The sequence below is a fragment of the Chlorocebus sabaeus genome, chromosome 6 (assembly GCF_047675955.1).
Source record: "Chlorocebus sabaeus isolate Y175 chromosome 6, mChlSab1.0.hap1, whole genome shotgun sequence".
NCBI lineage: Eukaryota > Metazoa > Chordata > Mammalia > Primates > Cercopithecidae > Chlorocebus > Chlorocebus sabaeus.
Window position 1 is genome coordinate 25,113,321 of NC_132909.1, and position 12,391 is coordinate 25,125,711.

The window sequence follows — 12,391 nt, forward strand, 5'->3', positions numbered from 1 at the left end:
TTCACTAACACGCATATGCACACATGCCCGGGTGCATGCCGGCCAGCACCTGCACACACACCATCGATGGTCCCCAGCAAGGCCCCAGCTGGAAAGCAACCGTCACGAGCCCCTGAGTAAGCTGACCACGCTTCGGGTGCACTTCCAGCAGCCTCCTGAGTCAGACACCAGGAAGCCAGTTTGACCTAGGGTAGCCTCCAACATCAAGGCATTTTGGAAGGAGGAAGGGAGATAGAAGAACAAGTTCATGGCTAGCGCCCAGCACTACCTGGTAAAACAGCTAATAAGGGGGCAATATCAGGCTCTACCTGATGAACAAAGGGGACTCAGGAGCATGTGTGATCATCATCTCATTTGTTCAGTAGCTGGCGCTGCAGAATGATTACAAGAGAGCTGGCCGGTGCTCTTCTCCCCCAGTCTGTCTCCATTCAAGCCAGTACAGACATCCACTGTCAAGGACTAAATGGGTCCTGCAGCCGAGACCTGTCCTCACTTGTTTCTGAACCTGCCCAAACCAAACCCACCCCATGATGCCTGGCTCCAGCCACCCATGTGCCTGGGAGCCGGAGCAAGGACCACATCCGTGCCCCCAAATCCAGGAAAGCGAAGAGGACACAGACCCAGGACCACACCTCCATGGTGGTAGAGCTTCATCTGTTAGAGTTCCCCCTTTCAAAGACCCTGCCTTTGCTGGCCCCCCAGAGAGAACACGAACATCCTCTCTACACCAGGGAAGCTGGCATTGGAGCTGCCTGTGGCTTCAGGGTCCAGCCCCTAAGCCCCAGACCCCAGCTTTTCCCTCTGGGACCCTCGGCTCTGTTTGTTCTCACTGGGGACCATCTGACCAGCTAACTCCCTGCTCCGTGCAAACAGGAATCAAAAGGTCAGCGTGCCTCCCTTCCCGGGTAACTGGCCAGCAGTATGGTTGGGCCTTCAATGCCCCACAAGGAAGCCAACTGGACTCTATAGAACCCTCCTTTCCCCTAAGGTGTGGGAAGGAAGGGTGGTCACTGACAGATCCCCGGGCATTCCAGGGGGTGTGGAATCCTCTATTGTTCCTCGAGGACCCCAGGCTTCAAAGTCGCAAGTTGTTTTCAAGGCAACAAGAGCTGCTGGTCTAAGAGCTGTCTGCCTGCCTCTCCTGGGAGTCCAGCTGCTGCCTGGGGAGTGGACACCACCATCTGTCACAGACTGGGGCCTGGAAGGCGGGGAGGTGGGGCAAAAACCCAGTCACAAGCCTCAGCCTCCACCTGGGACTGTCCCATCCTCACCACAAACTACATCACTCTCAGCTCTGATGACAAGGGCAAAACCTGCCTTCACCTCCCTATACCCATCCCAAGACCATCAGACAATAAGAAAATCCAGCCTGCCAGGGGCACAGAAGAGGGAGGGCTCAGGCAAGAAAAATAAACAGCCCCAGAGAGTTTCCAGCAGCTCCTGCCCAGCCTCACAATTCCCAGTCCTCCTGGTGGCTTTTCTCCCTGAGACCTGAATGGCGTCACCAATTTTTACTTCAAGTAAAAAAAAAAAAAAAAAAGATCCAATTAATCTTATAAACACCTCCTGGGACACAGGGCAGGGCAAAGGATTCCTCCCATTTCCTTATTTATTTGATTTAAAACTGTGTCTCTTTGAAGAAATTCACTTCAGGGCACAAGCAAGGACTTGGGAATTCAGCCAAAACACACGCACCTCCAGTGGCGACCGGCAGCAGGCGGACAGACGCACGGACGGCTCCAAGGACACGCTTGGCTGCGGCTGCTTCTGGGCCTGGACGCTCCCCCTAGCTGCCCAGAGGATCCCCTGTGGCCGTGGGGACCTGTCCCCGTGCCTGGCTCCAGACAGCATGGGTGTACCCACGTGGGCAGTGGACTCTGGGCTCTGGAAAGTTCTCTGTCCGGTGGGTCTCCTTGCACCACACGGGCAGGAGAGAACAATGACGTCCCTCCCGGCTGAGGGCTCCCGGAGAAGCTGCTTGTTGGGAGAGAGGCTGCTATGGCAACTTGAGGAGAATGGAGCCAGGCACTGCCGTCACCTTGAATCCGGCACCGTGCCTTCTGCCGCGGTGGCAGCAGCGGGGACTCTGCACCGGTCGCTGGTCCCCGAGCCCCGGCTTCCCTCCTCAGCCTCCTGGCCTCAGGAACTCATCTGCTCCTCGCCGATCGATCGGTCGGAGCCCACAGCCCGGTCCCCCGAGAGCACCACCTCCTTCTGTTTTGTCAGACTAGTTCTTCCCTGTGCGCGGCTCTCGCTTACTTCTGAGATGGGGCTCTTCTTGATTTGAGCTCATTAAAAATCCTGCAGCTAATTAAAACCGCTTTAATGGCAGCGGCGGCGGCAGCAGCAAACTCTGGGACGAGTCCCTCCAGTTTTTATGCGTAGGCATAAAGTTGCAATGCTCTGCAAGGATGACGGATGGGCGCGAGTGCTCAGACTCCAAGGCGGGGCTGCAGACTCTCAGGCTGGCTCCTGCCGTGCTGCTGGGGAGCGCTGGCCTGGGTCCTGAAATCCCCAGAGCCTGGCCTTGGCACACCCAGGCCCCGGGGAATGCAATTTACCTGCTGTCCGCTCCCCTGCTACAAGGCAGGCTTCTCTCCACTCCCCTCAGCCCCATGCTCTGCAGTGGGGAGAAAGGGCTTTCTGGGGTGGAGGTTACCCCGTGAATCAAGCTCACGAGGTCCTAAAGCTTGCCGCCATAGCCCTACTAGGAGCACCACAGCCCAGCCTCCCACCATCGTGGACACATGGCCAGATGGAGTCTGAGGGGCGCCTGCAAACACACAGCCACAGCGAGGGGGACCTGAGAGCGTGGCCAAAGACTGACAGGCCACGTCAACTGACCGCACGGTGGACACTATCTCTGCCCAGGGCTTCTTACATATTGAGTACATTTTACGCCACTGGGGCAGGGCAAGGGACAGTCATTCTGCATGTAGAGAAACTGAGTCCCCTCATCCTGGCAGAGTCCACAATGCTGACACAGTGCCCCGAATTCCCTGAATGTGTGAACTTTGGTCCCCTGAAAGCACCATCACGGTGACAGCCCTTCCCCCACTACGGGAAGAGCATTTGCCGCCTGCCTCTGACTCCGCACCTCGGAATCGGGAACCGCATGGAGGCCTCTCCCGGTCTTTGTATTCCCAGCACCTAGCACAGTCCCCGGCACAGGGAAGGTGATCAATAGCCTCTGCTGCATGTTGAATGAGCACGAGTTAATAGATGGAAGTGTTTGGGGCCATCTGGAGAGAGGCACTCCATGAACCTGGAATTTTAAAAAGGTCATTTATGTTTCAGGGAGCTGAGGGTTTGTTTTCATCAGAGCTGCGTTGGAATCAGGTCCAAAGAGTAGCCCAATCCTATGACAGGAGGCAAGGAAGAGGCAAGGAAGAAAAGGTCCCCAGGGAGCCTGATGGAGCCTTAAAGCTTGAAATACCCAAGGCACGCTCGCCACTAGGACCTCACTTTTGCCTCCTCATGTCGGTATGACAGATTTCAGATCACAGAGCTTAAAGACGAATATATTTTTAGAGACAAATGTTGATTCTCTCTCTACATATATATGTATATTAACAGGTGCAATGTTTACACAAAAGACACACACCACTGAGATGCCACGAAATTGACTGATTGTCCCCTGACATGGTTTGGATATGTGTCCCCTCCAAATCTCATGGTGAAATGTGATTCCCCAGTGTTGGAGGTGGGGCCTGGCGGGACGAGACTGAATCATGAGGTGGATCCCTCATGAATGGCATGGTGCCATCCCCTTGGTGATGAGTTGGTTCTCACTCAGTTCATGTGAAATCTGACTATTTAAGAGTCTAGGACCTCCCCCTTCATCTCTCTCTTGTCGTTTCTCTTGCCACGTGACCTGCCTCCTCCCACTTTGCCTTCTCCCATGACTGTGAGTTTCCTGAAGCCCTCCCCAGGAGCTGAGCAGATGCCAACACCATGCTTCTTGTACAGCCTGCAGAACCGCGAGCGGATTAAACCTCTTTTCCTTATAAATTACTCAACCTCGGGTATTTCTTTATAGCAATACAAAAGTGGACTAATGCATCCCCAAACCTTTAAAATATATTGTGATGCTAGGAAACCCCCCAAAAAACTACAGCTTGCATGTGTCGATCAAAAAGTCAATGATAGCAACACACGCTATGACATGGGAGACCCTTGAAGACGTCATGTTAAGTGAAACAAGCCAGACACAAAAGGTCAAATACTATATAATTCCACTTGTGGGGAGTGCCAGGAGTAGTCCAATTCATAGAGACAGAAAGTACAATGCAGGTTACCAGGGACTGGAAGGAGGAACAGGGTATTGTTTAATGGGTACAGAGTCTCTGTTTGGGATGATGAAAAAGTTCTGGAGTGGATGGTGGTGATGGCCACTCAACAATGTGAATGTATTTAATGCCACTCAATTGTACACTTAAATATGATTATGAAGTGGGTGGATCACTAGAGGTCAGAAGTTTGAGACTAGTCTGGCCAACATGGTGAAACCCCATTTCTACTAAAATTACAAAAATTAGCTGGGTGTGGTAGTGCATACCTGTTATCCCAGCTACTTGGGAGGCTGAGGCAGGAGAATTGCTTGAACCTGGGAGGCAGAGGTTGCAGTGAGCCGAGACTGCACCACTGCACTCCAGTCAGGGCAACAGAGCAAGACTCTGTCTCACAAAAAAACAAACAAAAAAACACCAGGCACGGTGGCTCAGCCTGTAATCCCAGCACTTTGGGAGGCCAAGGCGGGTAGATCACCTGAGATCAGGAGTTTGAGACCAGCCTGGCAAACATGGTGAAACCCATCTCTACTAAAACTACAAACATTAGCCAGGCATGGTGGCAGCCACCTGTAATCCCAGCTACTCAGGAGGCTGAGGCAGAAGAATGGGAGGCAGAGGTTGCAGTGAGGCGAGGTCGCGACATTGCATTCCAGCCTGGGTAACAAGAGCGAAACTCTGTCTCAAAAACAAACAAACAAAACAAAACAAAACAAAAACCCAAAACCCTCAGTGGAAGCAGCTTGAACAAGGCATGTGGATGTTACAGGGCCATCAGGCTCAGAGCGGGGCACTCCAGGTTCTCTGGCTTGACTTCCCCTCCACTCAAGTCTGATCTTCAGGACTTGAGTTTCCCTATCTCAGAATCAGTCCTCATCCAAAATATCTGCTGTAGATGAGTTCCCAAGTTCCCTGCAGCTCTGGTGTGAGACAAATATCTTGAAACAGGGAGGCACCTTGTGAATTTCATTTACATAGGGTTACTTTCAAGCATGCCAGGTGAGTTTCAGTCAAGGGCACCCCTCACCCACACCTGCCACCTGTCCCTCACCAGGGATCTGGGTCTGTCCCATGGCATGGCCTCAGGGAGGCTGCCAGGGCTGTGCCCAGAGTTCTACACTCTGGGAAGGCCTGTTTCAGGGATAACTGGGCTCCTGTGGCCCACATGAGCCCAGCCAAGCTGTTTCCCTTCTGACAACCCTATCCTTGTTCGAGAGATCAAAGGCCACACTGCAAGTGTCAAGCTGAAAACTGTTCTCAGGCTCTTTTTGATGTGCAAAGCTGTGCTCCCGTGAGGTCTCCCTGGCTGAGGTGAGTTCCACCTGGGCTACTCCTTACCTAGGGGACCGTTCCTCTGTGTGAACTCCACTGAGCCCAGCTGGGAGAGTGCCTCATTTAGTGATAGCTATCGTTTCAAGGCAGAAATCTAACAGGGTCCTTTTTCCTTCAAAAATCTTTAATTTTTAAAGATCTGAAGAAAGCAACACAAGGATCCTTGTGGGGAAGGAAATGTTCTCTATCTCAACCGTATCAATGTCAATATCCTGGTTTTAATACTGTTCTACGGTTTTGCAAGATGTTACAGTCGGGGGAAGGGTGTAAAGGATACATGGGATTTCTCTGCATTATTTCTTACAACTGTATATGAATATATAATTATTTCAAAATTAAAAATTTAATTAAAGAAACCAAAAACTTAAAAATAAAAGTGACTGGCCTTTCAGCTCATGCAGAATGGAAGCAAATTCTAATGTTGTGCACGTAAATAATAGATAGTCATTTCCATGGATCAGCTCCAGCCCCTGTTGTATAAGAAACATTTTAAAGTTAAGGGACTATGCCTTTAATAGGAAAATTTGATGTGTTAGCAACTACTGGTTGATCTTTGTGCACTTTTCAATTGCAAATTGCACTTTAAAAATGCAAACAATTATTAATATTGATTTGGACTAAAACAATATTGAATTTCAATATATTTCCAGCTCTTTTATGAATTACCTTGTGGATACGTGGTGATTATGATAAAAGAGTATTTGCATGCTCAATTTCTTTTCAGTGAGGAACCTTGAAGAGGGCTGACGTGATCCATGGATAATGAACTTCACGGGGACAAGAATGGCTCTGAAGCCATCAGCCAGGATCTCAGATTTAGCGGCAGCACAGATTCTCAGGGCCATTTGCCTTGCTGGGCTTTTTCCAAACCAGTATTACAGAGCACAGGTTAGGAACACCTGCTCAAGGCCCAGAATGGGATTTTGAGTCACAGTTTTTAGGGCAAGAAAAGAAAAAGGAACAGATATTTATCATGATTTGTTAATGTTCCAGGCACGATGCTGGATACTACATAAACATCCCATTTCGCTTTCACACAATAACCTTTTTAAGTAAAAATCATTATCCTTATTTGCCACAGGTCTGGTTCTCTGTAAGGAGATACTGAGATGGAATTTGGGGTGTAAGATGTTTATTAAGGATCAATACCTGCGAAGGAAAAAGGGAGGAAGCTGGAGTGGGAAGAAGTGGAATAGGGATGTAGGCCTTGATGGTGGGCTCTGGAGTGGATTCAGCCTGTCGGAGTGTCCTGCTGAAGGAAGATAGGGCTGGACCTTTACACCTCCCCCTTACTCAGTAGCGGGATGTCGGTTGCCCAGAGAAGGGTGTGATATCAGATGAGGCAGTTTGCTGCAGATGAAGCAGCCCCTCGTGGAGCTGAGGACTGGAGGCTGGCTGCTGACCACACAATCCCCAGGTGGTCAGCAAATCCTTCTTGGAAGGAAGATCTGGGCAGCAGATCTCCAAGGCCACCACTCTGTTTTGCAGATGATGAAATGAAGACCCAGAGAGACTAAATATGGCCAAGGTTACACACAGGAAATAAGCACCACCCCAGATTGGACTCAAATCCTCTCTCTCTCCCCGCCAGCCACGCTTTTCCAAAACAAAAGCTTAGATCAGACTGTCCTGACCTTCAGTTACTGAGACACGAAGGTCTGGGAGTCTCCAGAGGAACACGCAGAAAGTTTGGCTGCGTAAGCAAATACACTCACCTCACCTCCTCTGCTAACGTCCCTGCAACAGACACGCATGCGTGTGCACACTCTCACGGATACACACTTACTTCTTGACAACTATCTCATTGCTAATGGAAGAAGGTGGGAACATGAATTATTTGGGTTAAAACTTCCCTCGACAGTACAGCCTGGAGAGCATCTCTCGCCAGCTGAGCTGCCGGATCCTGCCAAGAGCACCTGGGGATGTAGGATGTGGCGTGGCCAGCCTCCTTTTACTTCTAGAAAGCACTGAGCTATTCACATTTTCCAGCGGCTCTGACATCCGCAGCCACAGCAGGGAAAATTACAGGGAGGAAAAAAATTGCATATTTACTTCTCAAAATCAAAAGTTGGGGTATAATATGGACAGAGAGGAGTCTGTGAGTAAACCCGGAATGCCCTGGCCCCTGGCAGGGTGCAGAGACACAAGGCAATCCGTGGACTTCCGAGGACAGAATGGCAAGAAGGCTTGGCTGCCTTCCAGGGAATCTCTCTCCCTGTGGCTGGCACAAGGAGGCCCCAGAGGACTTGTCTTTACGTTTCCAGCTGCCAACAGTGCCTGGCACAGAGCAGGTGCTTGGCCAATGTGTGGTGAACGAAGAGAAGCTAGTAAGAGGATGATGAAGGTGAAAGGAAGCTCCTGCACTGGAGTCAGCTGGGTCCTTTGGGCTGGGGTCACACGGAGTCCGGTGGTTGTGCTGTGTGGGTCCACTCAGCACACATGCATGGCCATACCTTTTGGAAGCAGGCTGGCTTCCAAAGGGTAACCTCCAAGATCTTTTTTTATTTTTATTTTTTTAGAGACAGGGTCTCACTCTATCACCCAGGATGGAGTGCAGAGATGCAATCATGGTTCACTGCAGCCTCGAACTTCTGGGCTCAAGCAATCCTCCCACTTCAGCCTCTTGAGTAGCTTGGACTACTCAATTTAACAGTGCCTGGTTAAATGTTTAATTTGTTGTAGAAGTGGGGTCTCACTATGTTGCCCAGGCTGGTCTCAAACTCCTGGCCTCCAGTAATCCTCCTACCTTGGCCTTCCAAAGCACTGGGTTTACAGGTGAGCCCCCACAGTCTTGACATCTACCGGTCCAGCATGATTTTCCCTGGAGTTCATCTCAAAACAGGCTGGTCTCTTCCAATGTGAAGGCTCAAGACTAAGAATATGGCAGAACAAAAGTCTCTTGGCCCTATCCTGGATGCTCTGTGGGAAAACAGGTCTCCTTCAGGCCACCAGGAAGGGACCAGCGCTTCAAATGACCTGGAAGCACTAATGAGTGACTGTGCATGGGACAGGAACCTGCCTTCTCCATTAGTCTCTGCCTAAGGTCTCCTTCCAGCTAATATCCTCTGTTCCAAGTCACCTCCATCCTAGTGACCCCTTGGTGCCCTTCTTTTTTCCCACAGGGTGTTGGAAAGCCAGAAATGTGGGTCCAGCCAAACATTTCCTCCCTCTCTCCTGACACTCGAGTGCAGATCTGGCCTTCTGAACGTGTGTCCTGTCTTTCTTTCCCAGTCCCTCAGTGCGGCTCTGATTCAGGACCTGTGGCCTGGACAGCTCCCCATCTCGACACCTGCCTTGCAACACATCTGTGGTCACCCCCGAGCCCCCCAGGTGCCCAGTGACCCAAGTTAAAATGTCTCAGCATGGTCCACCAGATCTGTGAATATCCTGCCTCTGCTGACCTCCCGTGCCCAGTCTCATCTCCCGCCATTCCTTGATGGCCCCCGGGCCAAGTAAGGCACCCTCCTGTGTGTTCCCAGAGACTAATGGCTTTTCTCTGACAGAGGGGACTGTGAGAGGGTAGCACAGGGAGACAGCACTCAGCATTCAATGCTGTCACTGGGAGATTTTGGTCATCCTCATGTTATATATCTGAGCTTCTGTTTTCCCAGCCACTAAGTAGGTCCCTGGTGGACTGGTACCATGGAACTGAGAAGATGCCTGCAGTGGTGGGATGCTGCCCTGGGGTGGAGGAAGAGGCTTGGGTCAGGTGCAATAGGCTGCTGGATCCCAGTCCTCTCCGCGGGGTGCCTGCTCCTCCACGGCAGGTCTCACCATCTTTCCACATGGCTCTGCGGAATTATTCGCTTATCTTGAACAACATCCAAGGGAGTCTGGTTTCTCTGGTTTCTCTCCCTAAGCCTGCAGCCTCTTTTCTACCATCCTGGGTCTCGCATGCCCTCATCACTCAGCCTCAAGGACACAGGCAGAAGAGCTGTAAACCATTATGATCCCTGTACATGGGGCTCCGTGGCATCTGTCCCAGGCGGGGGCAGGTGGGGCAGGGATGTGGGCAGCACTCGGCTAACTGGGACCATCTCAAAGCAAAAGAGCATCCACACAGACCCCACACTCATGCCCCAGTGCCCCCCTGCAGGCTGATCACACAAGGGGTTGCTCGAGCCCTGACTTCTTATGTGATTGCTCTAAAGAGGAATGAAGACAGGCATTTTTACAGTGGGACTCAAAATGTCAGTCACTGGTCTTTAGTGAGCAGTTGTTTGAAGCAGCTCATTTCGTATAATAACTACATGACACTTTCATAATAAAAATCACGTTTCAAATGATACATCCAATGACCCTTGGTAGCAGATGGAGACCTTCAGATCTTCCCATTTGGAAACCTGGATTTTTTTTTTTTTTTTTTTTCTTTTTCTTTTTTAAGAGTCTGGGTCTCGCTCTGTCACCCGGGTTGGAGTGCAGTAGTGTGATCATGGCTCACTGTAGCCTCAAACTCCTGGGCTCAAGTGGTCCTCCTGCCTCAGTCTCCTGTGTAGCTGGGACCACAGGTACATGCTATAACCCCCAGCTAATTTTCAAAAAATTTTTATAGAGATGGGGTCTCACTATGTTGCTCAGGCTGGTCTTAAACTCCTGGCCTTATGCAATCCTTCCATCTCAGCCTCCTAAAGTGCTAGAATGACAAGCATAAGCCATCACACTGGGGCAAAAATTATTATTATTATTATTATATTGAGATGGAGTCTCAGGATGGAGTCTCTCTCTGTTGCCCAGGCTGGAATGCAGTGGCATAACCTTGGCTCACTGCAACCTCTGCCTCCCGGGTTCAAGCGATTCTCCTGCCTCAGCCTCCTGAGTAGCTGGGACTACAGGCATGCACCATCACACCCGGCTAATTTTTGTATTTTTAGTAGACAGGGTTTTGCTGTATTGGCCAGGCTGGTCTCAAACTCCTGACCTCAAACGATCTGCCTGCCTCAGCTTCACAAAGTGCTGGGATTACAGGCATAAGCCACCACACTGGACCCAAAATTATTTTTTAAATGACACATCTGATGACCCTTGTAGCAATGCAGACCTTTAGACCTTCCAATTTGGAAACCTGGATCTTTAACTTGAAATTTCCTGATTCTGAAATTGGCAAGCAATGCACATTTTTAAAAACTTACTTGAGCCTTATGTCTATGCTGGTTTTGGCCTGAGGTCTACCACCCATTGCCCCCCTCCATGATGAAAGCGGACTCAAGTGATCCTCTTGCTTCAGCCTCCTACGATGAAAGAGGGGGCAATGGGTGGACCTCAGGCCAAATCCAGCATGGACATGAGGCTCCAGTAGGAGCCTGGATTGGGGAAAGGCAGATGATCCTGCTGGACTGCCACTCTGGAGTACCCCCAACCCAGGAACCTGGATTGGGGAAAGGCACGTGACCTCTGAATAAGAACAATGCTTCCCAGTTCAAGGACTTTTGTGCAAAATCAGCTGAGGGAGAAAAATCCTCTGGGAAGAGAGGCTGCTGCAGCCTCGCTGGTCAGAAGCTGGTTCCTACAGCTCTGTGACCAGATGGCACTTAAACATGGTTGTTCAAGCCACCCAGTCTGTGGCCTTTGTTATGGCGGCTCCGGCTGATGACTTCAGTCCCTGTGCCAGGAAGGCTCAGCCCTGACCTACAGGGCAGCCTCCCCAGTGGGGCAGGAAGGAGGCTGGGGTGTTGCCAGGAAACCAGCTCTTGCGTGGTTCCGTGGTTGCCATCAACCGTGTGCAGGGTGAGGCCACGCACTGGCCACAGACCCTGCCTAGACCAGGATGTTTTTGGAGGCGAGACACAGAAAAACCAGCGCATCAGGAAAATCGAGGCTCCACAGTGTCACTGGGGACCAAGGCTCTGCTAGTGGCTCTGCTGCTCTGTCCTTGGGGTGGGTTTTATCCTCAGAGAGCTCCCTTCATGGTTCAATGGCTACAGCCATAGTCCAAGCTACAGGCATCCTCATTATGTCCAGTAGAAGGGAGGGAGTCCCATCTGTAACCAGGGAACAAGTCCCTGGATCCTGAGCCAATAGAATCTCCTGCCTCAGTGTGCCTGGGGCTGAGGGGATGCTCTGTGCTGGGGGTGGTGCAGGCCTGGCTACTGGAAACAGTGGGATGAAACTGCTCTGGGGTCAGCCCCTCCCAGCTCTGTGAGTAGGAGACAAGAGGGATGGGGACACAGGGATGGCCACAGGGCCCACTACACATTCACTCCTTTGCTCCTGAGTGGACATGTGTACACACACATGTGTGAGCATGCAGGTGTGTCTCTATGGCTCCATCCTGTGTATCTGTGTGTCCGGGTGGGCACATGCTGTAGACATGTGTGCACACACGTGTACTCATTTCAGAAACTCCCACCCCTCTGCCTGTGGCCACCAACCCAGAGCAGTCCAGCCACAGCCAGAACGCACCCAGCTCCTGGCCAACGGCAGAATGACCCTGGCAACCTTCACCCCAGCTCAGCAAGGCTTCCTCCTAGTTGCTGCTCTAGGTCAGGTCTGCTTCCTGGAAGAGGGAAGTGAGGCTCCCTTGTCCAGGCAGCCTGGAGGGAAGGCAGTGGGAGGGTGGCCTGGGGTTGGGGGTACTCCGGAGTGGCAGCCCAGTAGGACCATCTGCCATCTGTGCCTCCCGCTCCTCTCCCTACTCCATCCCCTCTCCACCCGCTCTCCGCCTCAGGGTGCATCACTCTGGAGACCCCTGGGAATTGGAAGCTAATTTTCCACGATCATTAGTGATGGAAAGACCTCAGGTTTTGCCTTTAATTAAAGTCAAACGTGGGGCT

General features: G+C 51.3%; 1 protein-coding gene across 2 annotated transcripts in view; it reads right to left on the reverse strand.

Annotated features, from left to right (window-relative positions):
• The window catches only part of CHST8 (carbohydrate sulfotransferase 8), a 152,386-nt gene that overhangs the window by 88,519 nt on the left and 51,476 nt on the right, over positions 1-12,391 (reverse strand). The window contains exon 1 of one of the 2 annotated variants that reach the window (XM_007996245.3): positions 1,696-2,449. The exons of the other annotated variant lie outside the window; for it this stretch is intronic. The gene's annotated coding sequence lies outside the window, so the exon portion shown is untranslated. Of the gene's footprint in view, positions 1-1,695; positions 2,450-12,391 lie in introns of those variants that run through there. 2 annotated transcript variants of the gene reach the window in all.